This window comes from Schistocerca gregaria, chromosome 2 (genome assembly GCF_023897955.1).
Source record: "Schistocerca gregaria isolate iqSchGreg1 chromosome 2, iqSchGreg1.2, whole genome shotgun sequence".
NCBI lineage: Eukaryota > Metazoa > Arthropoda > Insecta > Orthoptera > Acrididae > Schistocerca > Schistocerca gregaria.
Genome location: NC_064921.1, coordinates 858,233,970 through 858,246,691, shown reverse-complemented (window position 1 = coordinate 858,246,691; position 12,722 = coordinate 858,233,970). Strand labels below are relative to the sequence as shown.

The 12,722-nt window shown below is 36.5% G+C and overlaps 2 long non-coding RNA genes across 2 annotated transcripts in view; both read right to left on the bottom strand.

The window, feature by feature from the left end:
* Nucleotides 1-12,722, bottom strand: part of LOC126335236 (uncharacterized) — a 945,258-nt gene that overhangs the window by 616,206 nt on the left and 316,330 nt on the right. The window lies entirely within an intron of this gene.
* Nucleotides 4,405-12,722, bottom strand: part of LOC126335235 (uncharacterized) — a 35,097-nt gene continuing 26,779 nt past the window's right edge. The window contains exon 3 of the long non-coding RNA XR_007564830.1: nt 4,405-8,262. This is a non-coding gene — a long non-coding RNA (uncharacterized LOC126335235). The remainder of the gene's footprint in view (nt 8,263-12,722) is intronic.

Sequence of the window (12,722 nt, the reverse complement as noted above, 5' to 3'; positions counted from 1 at the left end):
TACTTAGGTGTTGATAACATGAAGGCTTTATCAGACTATTCCACTACAGCTGCCAGTAATGTGGTTCTCCAATATCACCCTATCATGTGCAGACGTTTCTTTAGCTGTCAATATTATGTAAGTATAGAACAAAAACTTCAAGGTCTCACTTGAGCATGTTTTCAGTTGTAGCTCGCTCAAACGTACAAGCTTCTGTATGTTAGTTAGTGGTTCATGCTGCTGTCCATGTCAAAATATGGTAAGAGTCAACATTTCACAGTTGTTGTTGTTGTGGTCTTTAGTCCTGAGACTGGTTTGATGCAGCTCTCCATGCTACTCTATCCTGTGCAAGTTTCTTCATCTCCCAGTACTTACTGCAACCTACATCCTTCTGAATCTGCTTAGTGTATTCATCTCTTGGTCTCCCTCTACAATTTTTACCCTCCACTCTGCCCTCCAATGCTAAATTTGTGATCCCTTGATGCCTCAAAACATCTCCTACCAAATGGTACCTTCTTTTTGTCAGGTTGTGCCAGAAACTCCTCTTCTCCCCAATGCTATTCAATACCTCCTCATTACTTATGTGATCTACCCACCTAATCTTCAACATTCTTCTGTAGCACCACATTTCGAAAGCTTCTATTCTCTTCTTGTCCAAACTATTTATCGTCCATGTTTCACTTCCATACATGGCTACACTCCATACAAATACTTTCAGAAACGACTTCCTTACACTTAAATCTATACTCGATGTTAACAAATTTCTCTTCTTCAGAAACGATTTCCTTGCCATTGCCAGTCTACATTTTATATACTCTCTACTTCGACCATCATCAGTTATTTTACTCCCTAAATAGCAAAACTCCTTCCCTACTTCAAGTGTCTCCTTTCCTAATCTCATTCCCTCAACATCACTCAATTTAATTAGACTACATTTCATTATCCTCATTTTGCTTTTGTTGATGTTCATCTTACATCCTCCTTTCAAGACACTGTCCATTCAGCTCAACTGCTCTTCCAAGTCCTTTGCTGTCTCTGGCAGAATTACAATGTCATCAGCGAACCTCAAAGTTTTTATTTCTTCTCCATGAATTTTAATACCTACTCTGAATTTTTCTTTTGTTTCCTTTACTGCTTGCTCAATATACAGATTGAATAACATCGGGGAGAGTCTACAACCCTGTCCCACTCGCTTCCCAGCCACTGCTTCCCTTTCATGCTCCTCGACTCTTATAACTGCCATCTAGTTTCTGTACAAATTGTAAATAGCCTTACGCTCCCTGTATTTTACCCCTGCCACCTTCACAATTTGAAAGAGAGTATTCGAGTTAACATTGTCAAAAGTTTTCTCTAAGTCTACAAATGCTAGAAACATAGGTTTGCCTTTTCTTAATCTTTCTTCTAAGATAAGTCATAAGGTTAGTATTGCCTCACGTGTTCCAACATTTCTACAGAACCCAAACCGATCTTCCCCAAAGTCTGCTTCTACCAGCTTTTCCATTCGCCTGTAAAGAATTTGCGTTAGTATTTTGCAGCTGTGACTTATTAAACTGATAGTTCGGTAATTTTCACATCTGTGAACACCTGCTTTTTTGGGGTTGAAATTATTATATTCTTCTTGAAATCTGAGGGTATTTCGCCTGTCTCATACATCTTGCTCACCAGATAGTAAAGTTTTGTCATGACTGGCTCTCCCAAGGCTGTCAGTAGTTCTAATCAAATGTTGTCTATTCCCGGAGCCTTGTTTCGACTCAGGTCTTTCAGTGCTCTGTCGAACTCTTCAAGCAGTATCTTATCTCCCATTTCATCTTCATCTACAGCCGCTTCCATTTCCATAATATTGTCCCTATATACTTCATCCACCTCTGCACCTTCCCTTCTTTGCTTAGAACTGGGTTTCCATTGGAGCTCTTGATATTCATACAAGTGGTTCTCTTCTCTCTAAAGGTCTCTTTAATTTTCCTGTAGGCAGTATCTATCTTGCCCCTAGTGAGATAAGCCTCTACATCCTTACATTTGCTCTCTAGCCATCCCTGCTTAGCCATTTTGCACTTCCTGTCGATCTCATTTTCGAGACGTTTGTATTCCTTTTTGCCTGCTTCATTTACTGCATTTTTATATTTTCTCCTTTCATCAATTAAATTCAATATTCCTTCTGTTACCCAATGATTTCTACTAGCCCTCGTCTTTTTACCTACTTGATCGTCTGCTGCCTTCACTACTTCATCTCTCAGAGCTACCCATTCTTCTTCTAATGTATTTCTTTCCCCCATTGCCGTCAATTGTTCCCTTATGCTCTCCCTGAAACTCGCTCCAACCTCTAGTTCTTTCTGTTTATCCAGGTCCATCCTCTTAAATTAGCACCTTTTTATAGTTTCTTCAGTTGTAATCTACAGTTCATAACCAGTAGATTGTGGTCAGAGTCCACATCCGCCCCTGGAAATGTCTTACAATTTAAAACCTGATTCCTAAATGTCTGTCTTACTATTATATAGTTGATCTGATACCTTTTAGTATCTCCAGGATTCTTCCATGTATACAACCTTCTTTTAGGGTTCTTGAACCAAGTATTAGCTATGATTAAGTTATGCTCTGAGCAAAATTCTACCAGACGGTTTCCTCTTTTATTTCTTCCCCCCAATCCATATTCACCTACTATGTTTCCTTCTCTCCCTTTTCCTATTGACGAATTCCAGTCACCCATGACTATTAAATTTTCGTCTGCCTTCACTACCTGAATAATGTCTTTTATCTCATCATACATTTCATCAATTTCTTCATCGTCTGCAGAGCTAGTTGGCATATAAACTGATACTACTGTAGTAGATGTGGGCTTTGTTTCTATCTTGGCCACAATAATGCATTCACTATGCTGTTTGTAGTGGCATAATGTCACTCCTATTCTTTTTATTCATTATTAAACCTACTCCTGCATTACTCATATTTGATTTTGTATTTATAACCCTGTATTCACCTGACCAAAAGTCTTGTTCCTCCTGCCACTGAACCTCACTAATTCCCACTATACCTAATTATAACCTATCCATTTTCCTTTTTAAATTTTTTAACCTACCTGCCCGATTAAGGGATGTGACATTCCACACTCCGATCCGTAGAACGCCAGTTTTCTTTCTCCTGATAAAGGCGTTCTCTGGAGTAGTCCCCGCCCGGAGATCTGAATGGGGGACTATTTTACCTCCGGAATATTTTACCCCAGAGGACGCCATCGTCATTTAATCATACAGTAAAGCTGCATGCCCTCGGGAATGATTACGGCTGTAGTTTCCCCTTGCTTTCAGCTGTTCGCAGTACCAGCACAGCAAGGCTGTTTTGGTTATTGTTACAAGGCCAGATCAGTCAATCATCCAGACTGTTGCCCCTGCAACTACTGAAAAGACTACTTCCCCTCTTCAGGAACCACACGTTTGTCTGGCCTCTCAACAGATACCCCTCTGTTGTGGTATCACTTACGGTACAGCCATCTGTATCGCTGAGGCACGCAAGCCTCCCCACCAACAGCAAGGTCCGTGGCTCATGAGGATATGGTGATGGAGTGGGGGGGGGGGGGGGGGGGGGAACATTTCACTGTGGCTCCTATTAAGAGTCCTCTCTGCTTTCATCACTGAAGAACACAGCATGTCACGCCATCTTAGAGTGATCCTCTGGCAGTACCAGTTGAGCTGTGCATGTCGATGCTGGGGCATGAATCGAATAAGGGATAGAGGTGTGTGTGCCCATAGTTCCACTGCCAATAACCAGTTCGCAACAGTTTGCGTCAACATGTCTGGGCTCACAAGCCCTCTTATCTGTGCTGTGATAACTGCACAATCTGCCATTGCTGCCCTCACAACACAATGATCCTGCTGGGCATCTGTGCTGCAAAGGTATCCAGATTATCATCTTGGGTGTGATAACATTCATATGCCACTGGTACCAGCATCATTGTACATCAAACACAGCATGTCCGAATTGTGCGGCAATTCTTTGAAAGGACCGTCTTATCACTCAGAAGGTCACAGTTTGACCCCTTTCAAACTTGTGCAATTGGCTCAAAGTATCATGAGTGCATCTCCATGACATGTTCTTGTTCCTAAAGTACAGAAATGATCTTTCAGTGACTCTGAAGTACAATGCAGAAACTACAATGTTTGATGATAACACAAGCATGAATCCAAACTCAAACTCATCAGACACAGATCAGATACTAGCTGAACATGCCTACAAGTTGTTCACAGCTAACGGTTTAGGTATCAGTCTCACAAACACAATTGGAAATGAACGATAATGATCTGCTTGTGCCATAAGTAGACATTAATGGCCACACACTAAATGTAGCACATTGTATCGTTTGGGAATATATATCCTGACTTGTTCCATATCCCAGCTACTAATTGAATTATGAAGTAAAAGCAAAAACAATAAAAATACTTATTTATTTGTTTATTATTCATAAAATACATAAGTAGCTGGAAACAAAAAGTATTATTAGTGACAAAAATACAGGATTTTCTTAGAGGTATATATTGTCTTTCAAATTCCAAAAAGTAATCTTATGTTGCTGCTATTTAACATAAAAATAACAAAGGTATATATATTTTGTGTTCTTTATACATGTATTTCTACCAAGAAAAATTGGTAGAAAGTTAAAAACAGACAAACAAGCTGTGAGATTTGTGTTGTAGAATGAAACTATATATGAGTGGTATAGAGGACCACTAATAAATATGTTAGTGAATCTTGTTTATCATAAAAATAACATACATGTATCGGATTTACATGTTTCTTGTTATTCCTGTGTAACACACAACTACATTATCAGCACAACAGTAACATATATGATTCATCCACACAACTGAGATTCATTATCTATGGATTGGATTAAGGCAATTATACACCATCTACAACAGAACTTACTCTAGATAGATTGAGGCAGCTAAGGCAGGCCACCACAAATATGTCCAGAATGAATAAATATATTGAGATGCTACTTTTTTTTTCAAGTTATAGCAGACAATACAGTGTATTTCCCAATATTCACAAGCAATTTTTATTGACATAACATGCATGGGACATGATCAAACAGTATCAAGATAACAAATGACTTTGTATACTATGGGACTTAACATCTGAGGTCATCAATCATCTAGAACTTTGAACTACTTTAACCTAAGTAACCTAAGGACATCACACACATCCATGCCCAAGGCAGGATTCGAACCTGTGACCCTACCAGTTGCACAGTTCCAGACTGAAGTGCCTAGAACCACTCAGCCACAGTGGCTGGCCATTAAGGTAACAGCACCATGGGCCTGTCTCACCATCAGGGGAAGAGGTTCCATGGACATGATCAAGCAGTATCAAGGTAACAGCACCATGGACCTTTCTCACCATCAGGGGAAGAGGTTCCATGAGTTTCTGCCCTGTTACACCAAATGTAAGCAAGGACAGAACTCGGTGTATGGTTTTTATGTGTATTATCATGGCTATCATACCATGTGCTCAAAATTTTGACCTTGAGCATTGCTGCACACTATAAAGTGATTCTGGCGAAACAGCACTGCACATCGAATTTCATCTAGACTCAATACGTTGAAAGGCATTTCATTTCTTTGGGAGTCATCAGCGTTTCGTAATAGACTTCTTGTCTTAAATCTCAGCACAGATAAAGGTGTAGAAGTGTTAAGTTAGGTGAGTCCATAGGCCATTTTGCATTTCCTGAACAAGTGCTCCAATGGTCTCCAAATGTCCTCTTAAAGAGGGCCTGTCAACATATGTGTGGAATGAGAGGGATATCCATCATGTTGGTACCACACTGACTGCCTTATGTTCAGTGGGGTGTCTCCCAATAAATGCAGCAGCAGTATATCTTAGGAACACACATTACTTGAATGTATTTAGAATTCCATCAACAACACAGAGACTAGTGTTGTGGGTTTTGGAAAACATGCACCAAATATTGAAAGACCAGAGCATTCATTGAGTCAGATGATTAGTGCATATTGTGAAGGCAGACTTGTGTATGGTTGGTAAATGATGCTTCTTCATTAAACAAAGTTTTGCTTAGATATGCCACCTCACTTTGCACTTTTTGTATATGACATTCAGAGGTCTGTAATCAAATTTAGATACTGACTGCCATGAAGCTGTAGATGTGGTGAAATTTGAAGAAGATTAAATATGACGGAATGAAGTGTTTGCAGAACTCTCATTTGATTGATACCTCTCAGACTTCCGAACTACAAGTTAGTGACATTTACATAGTGTGTTAATCCTTTAAAATGTTAGTTTAATATCTTTCATCAGTTGCTCTTCTTTTCCATTGGCGTATTTTATTCTCCACACTTCAAGTTTCTGGAACTTTATTTATAACATTTACAGACAGAGTCTGACTGCTTGGCACAATCTGGAGACTCTTCAGTGTACAACTGCACCACATCTCTAGCAGTTTCACAACATTCATCATAAACAATGCTCAATGCACAATGTGAATGTCTCAATAGATTTACAAGCAAGTTGTCTGATTGTTACAACAGCAGAACACAGACTGGTGGGCTTTATTTACTCAGGTAAACACAAGAACCATATGTGAGTTTTGTGTTTGCTCACAGTCAGTATAACAGGGCAGACGTTGATGGAACCTCTTCTCCTGGTGGTGATACAGTGGTTTGCAGTGCTGTTATTTTGATAATATTTGATCAAGTCCCATACATGCTGTCATTGAAGTTCTCTTAGAAGCTTCTTTTAAGTGTCACAGAGAAAAAGTATATGCTTCCATCAGAACAGAACAACATCAATGTCATAATTTGGAGACTATAAGTGATGAATACTACTTGTAAATATCAGGAAATTTGCCTTATTTCACAACCTGCACTCACACAAAAGTCATACTTGCTCAGTTTTACAGCAAAGCATTCTTTGGTAAATGTATCAGATAAGGCAGGATCAAGGATGTGCAAACATATTTTTCCTCAAAGAGAATGGAGTTAAAATTATAGAGGTACCTGTAATAAATTATTAAAACAGAAAGTCAGAAGTCCTCATTAATAACAACACTAATTAGGTGATGCAAGTTGTGATGGCAAAGTGAGAAACTTTACTTAATATGTAGAAAACTTTTTAGAGAAATAAAAATAGAAGGTACAACCAGATGCATTACAATTTACAAACTGAGTGGTATGGTAAAACAACGTTTATAAGCTTTTTCCAATCCATGATGGTGTACTGCAGCAACCACTGGTAAGAATATCTGTTTTTTTCACATTTACAGACATTGATAGTACAAACTCTTACTTGTTTAATAAATAATGAGAATGAAAAAGAATCTGTTTATAAAAATTATTATCCAGCATAAAGAAGAGAATTAACTGGTATTACCAATGAAGATTTCTAATTTAGGACAAGTGCTATAAGAACTTCGATAAGGTACATGAGGGCCACTCTTAGTTCACTTCCTTAGGTTATTGCCCAGTATCACATGATCATTCATTCAAAATTGCTTATCTTACATGAAAGGTATATTAGAAATATGCACATGTAACTGATAACAAGGTCAGCAGAAATGGAGCAACTGCTGACACTGGATGAATAACGAAGAAAATGCTGGGTTATTAGAGTGACAGAGAAACACAGCTAAAAATGAATTGAAGTCAACTCTACATACGTACAAAATATTTTGACTGCATCTTTCACTCATTCACTTTTATGTGTGTAAAAGTTATTCACACTTGTAATCTATGCCTTGTACATGAAATTCATAAATAACTAGGAAGGAAAACAGTGATGACCGCATGCAAAAATAGTTACAGTCACACTAGATACGTAATTTCTCAGTGTTGTCAGTTCATTCTTTCCAACCAATCAGAAACAAAAGCTCAATCAAGTGGATTGGAAGAGCTGTGATGAGGTTTGACAACAGAATTCTATGATGTATTATATGGAGTTTGAATTAGATTTCTGTTATTCTGTGCATTATTCCTATTACATATAGCTGCTCAATGGCAACTTATTATTTGTTTAAGGTACTGTAAATTTCTGTTGTTCTTGATATTTGTATTCTACTGACACAATGTTTGAAAGGATAAATTTCATTGTCCATCTGAACATCAGAAAATGTGTTCATTATCTGCTGAGCCTTCAGGCAGCAGAATTACCACTGATGATTTTTCTTGTTCACTTCCTAGCACCCATGCTGGCATAGTATTGAAGTGTTTTTTATGGGCCTGTTCCTAAGATGTAACAGTTGCAGCACTTCCGGTCATACATAAATCTCAGCATTTGAGACACCTGTAAGATAAGTAAATTTTAATAATGAATTTGAGCTGGTAATGTAGCAGATCAAGCAATTAAACAATTAGAGAACACTTTAAATTTGTGAGAGAGCACATTAACTAGATTTTATACAAAAAAATTGAAGTTTATTGCTGCTATGGCTTGAAAGTCAATACCTGTATATCAGACTATAATGACTATTTGAAACTAGATATTGAAACATAGCAAAATTGAACATTTAGCAAAGTATGCTGTTGGGAAAAGTGGTCATGTCTGTTGGGCCATGGGCGTGATGTCGAAGAGCACCCAGAGCTTCTGTAAACTATTGTTGATTTGAACATGTTACAGTCAATGAGTAAAGAATATGAAGACAATTGATAAGTATCAGTCAACGAAAATATAACACCAATGCATGTTACAGTGTAAATAATTAATATTCTACAAAGCTCCCAATCAGGAGATTAACTGAGTAAAAAGTTCATGTAAAAAATTCCCCTTATTAATTAAAACACAATGAATAATATTAGTTCTGGTTGTGAATGTTATATATGAACTACACTAAAGAGACCTATCAAATCACATAGTTACTAATTGAAACTCAGAGAGACCAAATCACACTAGTTAAACAGCTATGAGCATACTCAGTACCAAACAATGATTAATATGATAGTATATGATAAATAATAACTATAGCCCACATGTTTATAATGTAAATCACTATTATGGGATACTGTTCCTGATGAAGTACTAAAGGTTTTTGAATTGGATGCATTTTAGTATGGTTCTTATAACATCAAAAAAAGCTGTTTAGAAAGTACAGTTGTCTCATATGGCACACTGTCGTTATCTGTCTGATTATTAAGTTATTTGATACACTGAATGTATACATGTCATCTGAAAGCACATTTTAATAATTAATGGATCTTAGTGAACACTGAAATAATCATCCACTGTCTTTATCAGCACCACAGTGCACACACACACATCACATGATCGTAAATCATATCTTACAATAGAATAATAGAATATCTTTGAATACAATTTTTAAAATATTTACCTGTGATTTGAATAATAAGATTGGAATGTTCAAGAGGGAGCTGGTCTTAGGTGCACAAGAAGAGTTGCTAGAAGCCCCCTGGATGGTTCTGGCCAGGATTTTGGATGTAAGAGAAATGTTGAAGCTGCCCCAGACCACCAAATAAATTTCCAGCCAGGAGATATAAATTCCCTCTTTTCAAATTATATCTTGATTACAATTTAGTGAAATTGCCACAAAGAACTTAGTAATTTATTTTCATGTTCCATGGATCATTTGCACAATTAATATTAATAGTATGGACTGAGTCATTTTACATTTACACTGCAAATTAATTTTGTAAATATGGAAACATGCTGAACATTTTTAAGTTGTTTTATTTTTATTTATTTATTTCCAATCTTTATTGCTTATAAATTCTTACCAAACATCTTTTACACATTACAGTAACAGAAATTCTTCTATAGAATAAAAGGAACTGTCGAGGAGAAACTTCTTCAGTTTGTTTTCACATTTTACTTTGCTGTTTGTCAGACATTTTATATCACTTTGTAATTTATAAAAAATTTTACTTGTGGCAATGTGCACCCCTTTTGTGCTAAAGACAACATTAATGTGGAGAATGAAAGTAATTTTTTTCTTCAGGTATTGCTGTTATGCACATCATAATTCCTTTTGAACTGCAGTGGATTATTTACAACAAACGTCATGAGGGAATAAACACACTGTGACGCAATAGTCAGGACACCCTACACCTTAAACAGATCTCTACAAATGTATCAGCTTCATGTTTTGTCTATCTCCAAGATTTGCAACAATTCTGAGTGCAAATAAGGCTGAACTACGTTGTTTCAGGCGTTTTCCAAAAGTGCTTTTTCCTGTTTAAATTCACATCAGTGTGCGCACCTAACAATTTTTACTTTCCTCCTTGACTATCATGAGTTACACTTATTGGTGCAGTACCCCTAGATATGCAGAAATGAATAGGTTCTGTTTTTGTTTTAAAATGGAGGATGAGACCAATTGCAGGAAACCAGTCAATGGTATGTTTAAGAAGCTTGTTTACCATTTATTCTGATTCTGCATGTATGCTTGGATTGAGTACAATACTAGAGACATCTGCAAAAGGAACTAATTCTGCTTGTTGTAAAACAGATGGAAAATAATTTAAATAGATGAGGAATGGCAGTAGATATAAGACTGAGGCTTGGGAAACTTAGTTTTCTACATCTTTCAGTCTTGATCTGTCTATTTTTGCCTTCACACTCCCACATATATCAGAAACAATGCACTTAGGTTTTTGCTCTTATTAACTCATGTATGATGTTCTGGCAGTAATCTCTGTCTTGTATATTACCGTATCTTCCACCTTTCAGCTCTCAAGTTTTCAGATCTCATGCATTATAGTCCCCAACAATCAGTCTTACCTTCTCATTCCATCCAGCAAGTCTCTCCTGACCTGGGGTTCTGGGTGACTTTTCCAAATTCTACCCATTTCCTATACCTCACAAGTCCTCTTCCTTCACTCCTACTCCTAACATTTCAGCCCTTGTGTCAGAAGAAGAAGCCAAAGCTTACATATCTATACCTTATTCACATGTGTTGCTGCCATTTGGTGAGTTCATTTTTTTAACTGTCCAGTTACATTATATGAGAATATTGTGATTCACACAGTCGAATGCCTTAGAAATGCTACAGGAAATTCAAATTGGCACTATTTTGTTGATTAATTCTTGTAATATTTGCCGATTGAACTTGTAAATGGCATTCTCAGGAGAGCAACTATTCTGAAATCCAAACTGTGATTTGCAGAGGATATCACAATTGATCAAGTGAGATGCTATTCTATAATTTATCACCCTCCCAAACAATTTGAAAAATGATGTCAGTAGTGAAATAATTAAGTAGTTATTGACATCTGTTCTAACACCTTTCTTAAAGAGGGGTTCAATAAGGGCATATTTCAGTCTCTCTGGAAAGATGCCTTGAGTTAGTGATACATTACAAATTTGAGACATGGGAACAAATCTTTAGTCCTCTACTGGGAACACCATCAAATCCAGATGAGCTTTAATTTTTAGAGGATACATGATTTTCTTAGTTGTTTTTTCAGCATAATGCTGTGATTTTTCTCTTGTACCATTTGTCCTTATACTTTCTGCTATATATAAGAAATGATTATTAAAAGTATTTTGTATCTGTGACTCATCATTTATAGCCTTTCCATTCAGCTCAATAGTGATGTTATCCTGTTCTGTTGCTGGTTGCCCTGTTTCTCATTTCACTATATTCTATATAGCCTTGCATCTGTTGTTGGAATCATTGATTTGTGACATTTTAAAGATGTTCCTTGATTTTTAGTAAGTTTTCTTAGTAACTTTGAGACGTTTTTGCAGTGTGCAACTACTACAGGATGTCTTCTTGTTTTCACCAATAGATATACATCTCATTTCTTTCACAAGATACTTTACTCCCTCTAGTGACCCATGGTGTCATACATGAGTGTTTAATGTCCTCCCTGATTAGCTTATGTAGAAACCTATTTTCAAATAATAATATGAATTTGCCATGGGGTAGATTAAATTTTATGTTGAAATTTGGTTAATTATAAATGTTATTCCAGGTTATCTCTTTAAACAATGGTTGAAAATATTTGTCCTGGAGTAATTAATTATTCTGATTTCCGCTGAGGAATATCTATATTGTAAGGCAATGTCTTATTTGTCCTCACTGACTTTGCTTTGGTATCAGCGAGATCATTTTTTAGTGGGTTAACAATTATTCTCTTACTTTGAGTGTCACCAAAGAAAATATCATCAGTTAGGATTCTTCTGTCTTTATTCACCTGTATTGGAAAGTTAATTACTGAGATCAGATTGTAGAATTCAAATAAGATATCCACATCATTTTTTTAAAATCAAAATCCCTTAGTAAATCTACACTGGTGTCACCACAGACTATTAATGCTTGTTAACTGACAGTATAGCAAGGAATGGAGACTCCTCATAAACAGTTCAAAATTTTCCAGTGGGGATCTATATACAGTTGCAATTAAAAGTGATCTATTTTTCAGTATTAATTCACAAGCACACACCTCTGCTTGCTGATGACACAAAATCTACTTGTGTCAATGTTTTTGAAGTTGTCTTCTGCATTAATATCAATAACTTGCAATGGACAAATAACAATGCCAACCAGTGGCAAACATTTGTTTAATACATTTAGCTAGGTTTTGACACTTCTAAGGATGTCTGCATCAGAATGAAAATTTAAAAGCTGTGAAGTTACTTTGCAAGAAGGCAATAATCAAAATTTGAGGCAGACATTCTCAAGTAAAAAATTAAAAATTAAAAACATTACAGCCTTTGATGTGTACACCTATATTTTATGGAAGTAGCTGCTTCTGCAGTATATATATATATATATATATATATATATA